This window comes from Oncorhynchus keta, unplaced genomic scaffold (genome assembly GCF_023373465.1).
Source record: "Oncorhynchus keta strain PuntledgeMale-10-30-2019 unplaced genomic scaffold, Oket_V2 Un_contig_27004_pilon_pilon, whole genome shotgun sequence".
Taxonomy (NCBI): Eukaryota; Metazoa; Chordata; class Actinopteri; order Salmoniformes; family Salmonidae; genus Oncorhynchus; species Oncorhynchus keta.
Window position 1 is genome coordinate 1 of NW_026285287.1, and position 11,036 is coordinate 11,036.

The 11,036-nt window shown below is 38.4% G+C and overlaps 3 non-coding genes and 1 pseudogene across 3 annotated transcripts; all 4 read left to right on the forward strand.

Moving 5' to 3' along the window:
* Positions 1–260: 260 nt before the first annotated feature.
* LOC127922761 (5S ribosomal RNA) lies at positions 261–379 on the forward strand. The gene has a single exon (XR_008112181.1). It is a non-coding gene; the product is annotated as a 5S ribosomal RNA (ribosomal RNA).
* A 240-nt stretch (positions 380–619) lies between these two features.
* Positions 620–748, forward strand: LOC127922763 (uncharacterized; annotated as a pseudogene).
* Positions 749–7,016: 6,268 nt separating this feature from the next.
* LOC118382613 (5S ribosomal RNA) lies at positions 7,017–7,135 on the forward strand. Its single transcript, XR_008112180.1, has one exon. It is a non-coding gene; the product is annotated as a 5S ribosomal RNA (ribosomal RNA).
* A 242-nt stretch (positions 7,136–7,377) lies between these two features.
* On the forward strand, positions 7,378–7,496 carry LOC127922762 (5S ribosomal RNA). The gene has a single exon (XR_008112182.1). It is a non-coding gene; the product is annotated as a 5S ribosomal RNA (ribosomal RNA).
* The last annotated feature ends 3,540 nt before the right edge of the window (positions 7,497–11,036 follow it).

The window sequence follows — 11,036 nt, forward strand, 5'->3', positions numbered from 1 at the left end:
AATACCAGGTGCTGTAAGCTTTTTGTCAACTCTGTCCGTTTCTTCCCACAAGGCTGAAATATGTGCCCTCGCTTTGAAATAAGTAAGCAAGATTAGTTTGTATTTCATTCAACAATCTGTGCTACAAATTATGGCTGCAGTATATGCAATTTCTTCCACTTTTTGAGTGACACAAAGATAATTATCTACATGGTGAAAATGCAACAGCTGTTAATCACAATCACTTTGACTTTATATAGTGCACCGAGAGTTAGTTTCTCACTTACGACCACACCGGCCTGAGTACGCCTGATCTCGTCTGATCTCAGAAGCTAAGCAGGGTCGGGCCTGGTTAGTACTTGGATGGGAGACCGCCTGGGAATACCAGGTGCTGTAAGCTTTTTGTCAACTCTGTCCGTTTCTTCCCACAAGGCTGAAATATGTGCCCTCGCTTTGAAATAAGTAAGCAAGATTAGTTTGTATTTCATTCAACAATCTGTGCTACAAATTATGGCTGCAGTATATGCAATTTCTTCCACTTTTTGAGTGACACAAAGATAATTATCTACATGGTGAAAATGCAACAGCTGTTAATCACACTCACTTTGACTTTATATAGTGCACCGAGAGAGAGTTTCTCGCTTACGACCACACCGTCCTGAGTAGGCCTGATCTCGTCTGATCTCGTCTGATCTCAGAAGCTAACCAGGGTCGGGCCTGGTTAGTACTTGGATGGGAGACCTCCTGGGAATACCAGGTGCTGTAAGCTTTTTGTCAACTCTGTCCGTTTCTTCCCACAAGGCTGAAATATGTTCCCTCGCTTTGAAATAAGTAAGCAAGATTAGTTTGTATTTCATTCAACAATCTGTGCTACAAATTATGGCTGCAGTATATGCAATTTCTTCCACTTTTTGAGTGACACAAAGATGCTTATCTACATGGTGAAAATGCAACAGCTGTTAATCACACTCACTTTGACTTTATATAGTGCACCAAGAGATAGTTTCTCGCTTAAGACCACACCGGCCTGAGTACGCCCCTTTTTGGAAGTTTCAGGAAGTGAGTGAGCAGCAGGTGTTTGAATTGTTTGGAGAGAAAAAAATTGTTTTGGTTTTTGTTGAATCACATACTTTAAGTGAAGGAGTTTGTGTTGGGAGTGTAGTTCATTGTAAATAGTTGCGTTTTAATCCCCAACGGCGTGAGCTGTTTGGGGGATTCTACGTAAAATAACCGGATGGATTCAATGGCTTCGACATCAAGAATAACAACAACAACGAGAATGGACAACGGAAAAAAAGAGCGTCGAATGAAGAGTTGAGGAGGAGAAAATATGAGAAAGTACTGACAGTGAACGTGGAAGTTATTGGTGAAGAAAAAATAACAACGATGGAATTGCTGAGAGGAATCAAAGAAGTATGCGGAACGATTTTGGGATGTAGAACGAAAGACAGAAATAAGTACGAAATAACCATGTCACATGAGAGGGGTAAAGAAAAACTAATAGACGGGCTAAAAATAAAGAGCTGTCAAGTCATGGCGAAAGAACTGGGGAACGATGAACTTGTGGTGTCCTTTTTGAACTTGCCGGCATATATTACGGACGAGGAAATATATGAGAAATTAGATGGATGGAAAGTGAATGCGACAACACCAATCAAGAGGAGGATGTGGCCAGGAACGGACATTGTGGATGGGACGAGATTTTGTAAAGTGAAGTTTACGGACAGTGTGCAATCATTGCCTTACTCAACAAAGTTCAATACAGTCGAGGGATTTGAATATTTCCGAGTGATCCACGATAACCAAGTTAAAGTATGTAGACTTTGTATTCAACCGGGACACATACTTAAAGAATGTCCAGAATTTGTATGTCATAAATGTGGTGAACAAGGGCATTATGCCAGGGAATGTTCGAACATTGGTGATATGTGTAGAAGGTGTGACAGACCTAAGGGCAGATGTAAATGTAAGAAGATGAGTGATGTCTTATTTCTGCAAACAATGGACGTCATTACTGAAGAAGATGACGATAGTGTGGCTATGGAGAGAGGGGAAGAGAGTGATATGGAAAGTGTGTCGCAGGTTATTGCAGAGACAACTATAGATGTGTTTGGAGAGTTTGTAATTCCTTCTGGCAGTACTCGAGACGCAGTCTTGGTCTCTGCTGCTGACACTGTGGAACAGCAGCACAGGATTGGTGAATTAGATACACAGGTAGAGATGGTGCAAGGTGCTTCTCAGGTGCCTGAACCTGCTTTAAGCCTGTGTGAAAATAACACCAAAGAGAGGGCTGGGTCCACTGGAGTTGATGGCACGGTTAAAGCGCATTTTACAAAAGGCTTGAATGTTGCTCCTCTCATAAGTCCAAGTCATGAGTCGGACGAAGAAATAGATAGTGAGGATTTTCAGTTGTTTTCTAGAAATAAGAGATCATTGACGAAAGCTAGGGAGGTGATGGGATCTGGAAAAAAGAAAAAGTCTATTTTGAAATGACGTATTTTTCTTTGACTATATTTCTACATACATTAACAATGGTTAAAGTTGCATCACTAAATGGGAACAGTCTGAGAAATATGAACAAATTGGAGCAGGTTTTGGTGTCTGTGAAAGCTGACATGTGGTGTTTTCAAGAGACTAATTGGACAGACTCCAAAATGTTAGAGATTAAGAGCAAATGGTCTGAGCTAATATTTTGTAGTCATGGAAGTGAAAAAACATGTGGAGTGGCTATTTTGGTTAAAAATGATGTGGTTCAAAATGTCAAACAGGTATATGCAGATAATCAGGGCAGACTTATTGTTATTGAGTTTGAAGTGCAAAATGTCATTTTTCGTTTAATTAACGTTTATGCTTCGAATATTGAATCGGAAAGGAGAGATATGTTTAATAACCTAAGAACACTGTGTTCAGAAAATTGTATACTGGTAGGAGATTTTAACGTGAAGTGCACTAGAATGGATGTCTCGAGATGTGATAGCTTCAGACATGATTCGTCTAGAAATGCTTTATGGGAATTAATGAAAAATGAGAATCTTGTAGATATATGGAGGGCTGAAAATTTAAATAGAAGAGTGTTTTCGAGAAGGCAGGTGGTGTTAAATGAACTAAAACAAAGCAGAATTGATTTATGTTTAGTAAAAGAAGATGTGATACAGCAGGTTCAGAAGATGTCATATAACTTTACAGCATACAGTGATCATGCAGTAATGTCATTTCAGATAGGTTTTGCTGTGGAGATGAGAGGGGGAGGTGTCTGGTGTTTAAATGCCAGTCTGTTAAAGGAGGAAAGTTATATAAAGGAAATTGTTGAATGTATCGAAGGTGAAATGTCTAATGTACTGTTAAAAGAGAATGTGTGTTTATGGTGGGAGGAAGTGAAGGTTAAAGTAAAAAACAGGAGTATTAGGTATTCCAAAAATCGTAACCGTGTAGATAAGTTGAAAGAAAAAATGCTTAGAAATAGGATGTTACATGAACTTGAAAAGGCCGATGCTGATCCAGACTATGATGTAGTGAACTATTTGAAAATCCATGCAGAGCTAGGGTTTTATGAAAAAAAGAAATGTTTAGGTGCTATTGTTAGGAGTAAGGCACAGTATGCCTTGGAGGGAGAAAAATGTACTTCCTTTTTTCTGGGGCTTGAAAAACGAAAGCAATTTAAGAGTTATATTGTGGAATTGGAAAATGAAAAAGGTGTAAAGGTAAATGATTTTGTTGACATCGTAGATTCAGTTGAATCTTTTTACAGAAATCTTTATAAAAAGAATGATGTAGATAAAGTGTGTGTTGAAAAAGTGTTGAGAAAATCAGTGCCAAAGTATCTCAGACAGATAGAAGGATGTGTGATGAAGAGATTTCAATTATAGAAATCAAGGAAGCAATTGAGAATACTCAAGGAAATAAAAGTCCAGGGTTGGATGGTTTAACAAATGAATTCTATAAAGTTTTTGTGGATATTTTGGCACCCATTTTATTGAAGGTTTTTCAGTATATGGAAGAGAATAAGGAAATCCCTGAGTCTATGTCAATTGGTATGTTAACCGTCTTATTTAAAAATAGAGGCAGTAGGTTAAAGTTAGAAAATTATAGGCCTATTAGTCTTCTAAATTCAGATTATAAAATACTGACTAAAGTTTTAGCTAATAGGATGAAAAAGGTGATTGGAAGTATTATTACATCAACACAAGCCTACGGAATACCTGGAAGAGATGTTGCAGATATAATTTGTACAATTAGAGATGTTGTTAATCATATGAAAAATGAAGGTGGTATAGTTTTAAGTTTAGATTTTAAGAAAGCTTTTGATAAAGTGGAACATAGTTTTCTGCTACAGACTTTGGAGAGGTTTGGTTTTGGGCCAAAATTTGTATCTTGGATTAACTTGTTGTATAGTGGAGCAAAAAGTTGTGTTAAATGTAACGGAGTGTTAACAGATACATTCCCTATAGAGAGGTCAGTAAGGCAAGGTTGTCCTTTGTCAGCTCTATTGTACAGTGTTTCTACGGAACCTTTAGCTGTTTTAATACTTGGAGACAAAGAGGTGAGGGTGTTGGAATCCCAGGTGGTGATGTCAGTGTTATACATCAGTATGCTGATGACACTACTTTTACTGTGAAGGATGTAGGTAGCATTGAAAGCATTATGAAAATTCTAGATATCTACTGTAAGGCATCAGGGGCTGAAGTTAATATAGAGAAGACAGAAATTATGTTTTTTGGGGATATTAATGCAAATAAGTGTGAGATTCCATTTAAGGTAGCTAAGGATTTTATGAAGGTGCTGGGAGTAAATATTGGTGTAAAGGAGAAAGAGGCAAGGGATATAACTTGGACGGGGATTCTCAATAAAATCAAGCTAACTTTGAATTTCTGGAAAAATAGAAAATTAAAGTTAAAAGGTAAAGTAATTGTTGTAAATGCTTTGGTATCATCTAAACTTGTGTATATTTTGGGAGTTCTATAATAATAATAATAATATAATATATGCCATTTAGCAGACGCTTTTATACAAAGCGACTTACAGTCATGTGTGCATACATTTATAAATGAACCCAACCCTTACAAATAATTGGGAGTTCTAGACATGCCAGAGTGGGTTATAAATGAATTGAATAATGTGGTGTCTAATTTTATATGGGATGGTAAAGGTGTTAGAATTGCGCAGAAAACATTGATAGCAGACTATGATGATGGAGGTTTAAAACTTGTAGATTTTGACATTAAAAGAAAAGCTATTAGGATAAAAACAGTAAAGAAATATTTGTATGACAGCTTAGATTATGGCTGGAAACAATTTTTCAAAGTCTATTTGGATGAGAGTGGTGGATGTGAAGATAATGGTTTGTTGATGGGTCTTAAAAGGAAAATGTGTGAAAAGATACCAGATTTTTATAAAGAAGTGCTAAATGCATGGGCAGAGTTGTTGCCTAATGTGTATTATGAGTGTGGGCATATTGACCTAATCATGAATCATCCTGTTTTTTTGAATGAGAAAATTAAGTAGAATGAAAAGGTGTTATATAGTGAAGTATTCATGAGTGCAGGTCTTAGACAGATAAAAGATTTCACATATGAGGTAATTCCAGGTTTTTTTCCTGAAGAAGCTATTTTTGACACCATCCATGAATGGGATGTAGAGGTGGGTAGGGGAACAGTGAAGAATATGTACGAGAAGATAAAAGAAAGTATACCAAACACATGGGTGGATTTAATAAATAGTGAAGTTGTTAGAGAAGATTTATTTGTCTTTCCTAATTTATTTATTGGTAACAGTAAGGAGAAGGCTCATTTATCTAGTATCCCGGTGAAAAAATTCTATAAAATAATGGTAGAGAAAAATGTAAAAAGGCCAGCTGCGGAGAAAGTTTGGAAAGTAATTTTTCCAACTTTGGATGTAAAAAAGATATGGAAAACTTTAAATGTAAAATATAATAGTATGGAATGTGAAAGTAACGATTTTAAAATAAGGCATAATCGTATATATACAAAGGTGGTGTTACATCAAATCAATAGGGAAATAAAAAGAGAATGTGATCTATGTGGTGAGTTACCGGAAAATTTAATACATTTGTTTGTGGAATGTGAGGAGTTAAAATATTTCTTTTGTAAGGTAAAGGGAATGATACATAGAAACTGGAAGGGTGATATTTTGAAGAGATATGTGTGGAATGAATTGGTGTTATTTGGCGTGGCTGGTAAATGTGAGGGTGTTAATGTTGTTTTGTTGAATATTGCTTTGAGTTTTGTGAGGTATGCTATTTTTTGTAGGAGGAATTATGATTTTTTTGAGGGGAAGAGGGTAAGGGTGTGGGATATTTTTGTAGTATTGTTTAAGAAGCATATAGATATGTTTCATTGTTATGGAAGTGAATGTTTTGATGAAGCTTTTGTGGAGGGGAGTGGGTTGATTTCAAGGGTGGATGGTGGAAGAATTACTTATAATTTTTGAAAGTATTGGTATGTTAATTTCCGTTTGGTTTTTATAGTTGTTTGGTGAGTTGATTTCAACATGCCTGTTTTGTGAGATTAGGATCTATGTTATGTTTTTATTTGTTTTTGTTTTATTTATTTGAGTTCTTTGATTTGATAGGGGGTGAATTGTTCACCTGCCTATGTTAGTCTTGGTTTTTTGTGTATTGTACATTTGATAAAATATTGTAATTGAAACTTTTTATAATAAAAAAAAAAAAAAAAAAAAAAAAGTACGCCTGATCTCGTCTGATCTCAGAAGCTAAGCAGGGTTGATCCTGGTTAGTACTTGGATGGGAGACCGCCTGGGAATACCAGGTGCTGTAAGCTTTTTGTCAACTCTGTCCGTTTCTTCCCACAAGGCTGAAATATGTGCCCTCGCTTTGAAATAAGTAGGCAAGATTAGTTTGTATTTCATCCAACAATCTGTGCTACAAATTATGGCTGCAGTATATGCAATTTCTTCCACTTTTTGAGTGACACAAAGATGCTTATCTACATGGTGAAAATGCAACAGCTGTTAATCACACTCACTTTGACTTTATATAGTGCACCAAGAGGTAGTTTCTCGCTTACGACCACACCGGCCTGAGTACTCCTGATCTCGTCTGATCTCAGAAGCTAAGCAGGGTCGGGCCTGGTTAGTACTTGGATGGGAGACCTCCTGGGAATACCAGGTGCTGTAAGCTTTTTGTCAACTCTTTGTCCGTTTCTTCCCACAAGGCTGAAATATGTGCCCTCGCTTTGAAATAAGTAAGGAAGATTAGTTTGTATTTCATCCAACAATCTGTGCTACAAATTATGGCTGCAGTATATGCAATTTCTTCCACTTTTTGAGTGACACAAAGATGCTTATCTACATGGTGAAAATGCAACAGCTGTTAATCACACTCACTTTGACTTTATATAGTGCACCAAGAGGTAGTTTCTCGCTTACGACCACACCGGCCTGAGTACGCCTGATCTCGTCTGATCTCGGAAGCTAAGCAAGGTCGGGCCTGGTTAGTACTTGGATGGGAGACCTCCTGGGAATACCAGGTGCTGTAAGCTTTTTGTCAACTCTTTGTCCGTTTCTTCCCACAAGGCTGAAATATGTGCCCTCGCTTTGAAATAAGTAAGGGAATACCCCCTGAATTGGACAAAAATTAATGGGAAGTCATTGGCATCGGACAAACCATGTACACGATGTCCAATACCACCCAATTCGGCGTTGATTCATGCAAAGTGTATTGCAAATGCCATATGGCAATTGCCAGTTGTAACACTTTAAAAATCCAACAGGTGTCGAATGCGTTCCACCTTGGTTTTTCATATTGGAAATGTAACCCAAGTCAACATCCAAAAGCAACATTTTGTCAAAAACTTATCACCCCTTAAAAAAGTGCTTGCTGGACCGTTTTTCGAAATTCTTTCGATTTTTTTGTCAATTACACATGTGTAAGAACTGTATGAATATACTTTTGTCCAATTTTATTATCATATTTTTTTTTTTACATGTGCATAAGGAATATGCTAAATGGCATATATTATTATTATTATTATATGATTTGTCCATTTGCAATATGATTTCATAGGAAGTCAAAAGTCCCTTTTTTTAGGGGCCAAATGCCAAATGCAAAATTAACTGGCCTGATGAACTCGGGATGGCCTGGCAGTGATAGTTGCTCCTTTCCATCGCTCGTTGTGTTGATTTCATTATGTCCATTTGTGTATGTTTTCTCACTTTTGCAAAGTCACTGTGCATTTGCAATATGGTTCAATGGGCAGGTACCATCACAAATTTGTCATGCTATAAAAATCCTGCAGGAATGCAAAATTGTCTGGCCTGATGAACACAGGATGGCCTGGCAGTGATAGTTGTTTCTTTCCATCACTCGTTGTGTTGATTTCATCATGTCCATTTGGTGATGTTTTTTCACTGTTGAATCATATTGCAAGTGCACGTGCATTTGCAATATGGTTCAATGGGCATTTACCATCAGAAATTTGACATGCTCAAAAATCCTACAGAAATGCAAAATTGACTGGCCCGATGAACTCGGGATGGCTGGGCAGTGATTCTGGTTCATCTCAATCGCTCGTTAGGGTTGATTTCAGAATGTCACTTTGGTGATGGTACCTCACTGTTTAAACATATTGCAAATGGACAAGAGTCACCAGCAAGTCACCGTCCATCAGTCAATTAGATATCATTCTTACACCAAACTGATACAAACTGACACCAAACCTACTTTTTCCAACTCGTTTAGTAGCCAACTATCACATACTTCAGAGCTGGCCCAAAATTCACAACACCTTTGGGTTCAAACCATAAAAAAAACATAAAAAATGTAGTTACGTTCTAGCTGCGGGTCCATTTCTTATGTTATGTGTAGGCCTAGCTTAGGCGACCCCGAATCCCAAGTTTCGGCTCGATCGGTCATTTGGTGTCCGAGCAAAACCCCAATTGGTGCTGAAAATCCACTTTTTTCCATGACTTGCTACAGGGTCCTTGAATGAGCTATCGGACAGAAACGTTGGGGTCTGTCTATATGGGCCGAGACGGTCGCAATGCACCTAATCTTGCGACTCTGTGACAATTCGAAATGTAGTCATTTTCGTGAGTCAAAAATTAATTGAAGTCATTGCAAATGTACGAGGCTGTTTCTCGGTCCGAGAACCTTCTAGAGCCACGTAACTCACCACGCACTATCGACCTGAGGTCTAGAACAGGATTCTAAAGTTTCGGAACTCTTGGTCTGACGGTTCTTTAAAAGTTCCAACAAAGTTAACTAATGCAGGCAGTGTATGTCTCTACGCACCCCAATGGGTCCCTACTTCCAAGCTGTGTGTGTGTGTGATTTAGTTTTCCTTTGTAAATCAGTAATTTTTCCCATAAAACTTCAGTTAATGGGGGCTGCCTAATCACACATATGAAGTTTTGGAAAGATCTGACTTTTTTAACCTCTCGAAACAGCCCCTGAGACATCAATTATGGCACTTCCGGTTGGCACAGGAAGCTATAAGTCAACACATGTCTTGACTGAGGTAGCCTCTTACAGAATCCTGAGTTTTAAGTCTTTACGTTAAGAATTGACTGATTTACACAGGGTTGAATGCACTATGTCTATCAAACTGCAGGCAGGGTATGGATATACACGTTTAGGGCGATTTTAACCACTTCCGGTTGGTCCAGGAAGCTTAGAATCAACACAGGTAGACCTCATACTGGCCTGATGGACTGTTACCAAAGACAGGTTCATACGGCATTCATAACCCATATAGGCTTCAGGTTGAATTTAGTGGTCCTTCTGTAGCTCAGTTGGTAGAGCATGGTGCTTGTAACGCCAGGGTAGTGGGTTCAATTCCCGGGACCACCCATACGTAGAATGTATGCACACATGACTGTAAGTCGCTTTGGATAAAAGCGTCTGCTAAATGGCATATATTATTATTATATTATTAGGGGTGCAGGCAATGTATTCGTGTGTGTTTGAGAGCTTTTCTTTGACATCTGTTGGGAGAAATGACAGATGTACAGTTCAGGAGGTTTACCTAGTCACACATATGAAGTTTTGGAAAGATGTGACTTTTTTAACCCTTCAAAACAGACAGTGTGACCCAATTAAAGGCACTTCCAGTTGGCACAGGAAGCTATAGGTAAACACATGTCTTGACTGAGGTAGCCTCTTACAGAATCCTGAGTTTTAAGTCTTTAAGTTAAGAATTGACTGATCTACACAGGGTTGAATGTAGTCATTTTCACCTTTGAAGGTTATGTACATCAAAACACCTTTTGGGTCAATTTAACCACTTCCGGTTGGTCCAGGAAGCTTAGAATCGACACAGGTAGACCTCATAGTGGTCTGATGGACTGTCATAGAAGACAGGTTCATAAGGCATTCATAACCCACATAGGCTTCAGGTTGAATTTAGAGGTGCAGGCAATGTATTCCTATGGGGAGAGAAGTCAATGCAAACTCTTTGAAGTAAACACCTTCTTTTAACTATTAAGGGTTAATGCCACACGGTCAAGGTTATGCTTGCACAGATCGGGAGGACCTTAGGAACGTACCTGAGGTCAAATTGTGCTTCTCACCCTAACGGTTCTCTCACTGTCACCCAAAAGCAAATGACGTTGTGGGGCAGGCTTCAGTTTGGGCCTACTTTTCTAATGGTCGCTGTGCTTAGACCGAGCGAGCTACGGTCAAGCGGGGCATCTCGTTGTACTCGGCACGGCCTAGAGAACATAGGCTTTGTGTGTCTTTAAGCACCGCACTTTGTCACTCCATCCTTGCTGTGTGTGTGTTTCTGTGTGTGTGTGTGTGAGAGAGAGAGCTATTCTTTGACATCTGTTGGGAGAAATTACTGACTTACAGTTTATGGGGGTTGCCTAATCACACATATGAAGTTTTGAAAAGATCTGACCTTTTTAACCCTTCCGGTTGGCACAGGAAGCTGTAAACTCATATAAATAAACTCATATCCTGATTGGGGTATGCCTTTACAGAATCCTGAGTTTTAAGTCTTTACGTTAAGAACTGAGTTATGTACGGAGGGTTTAGTGAGTGTGTATTATTTCAGAAAATCATAGAAAATCACAGAAATCTC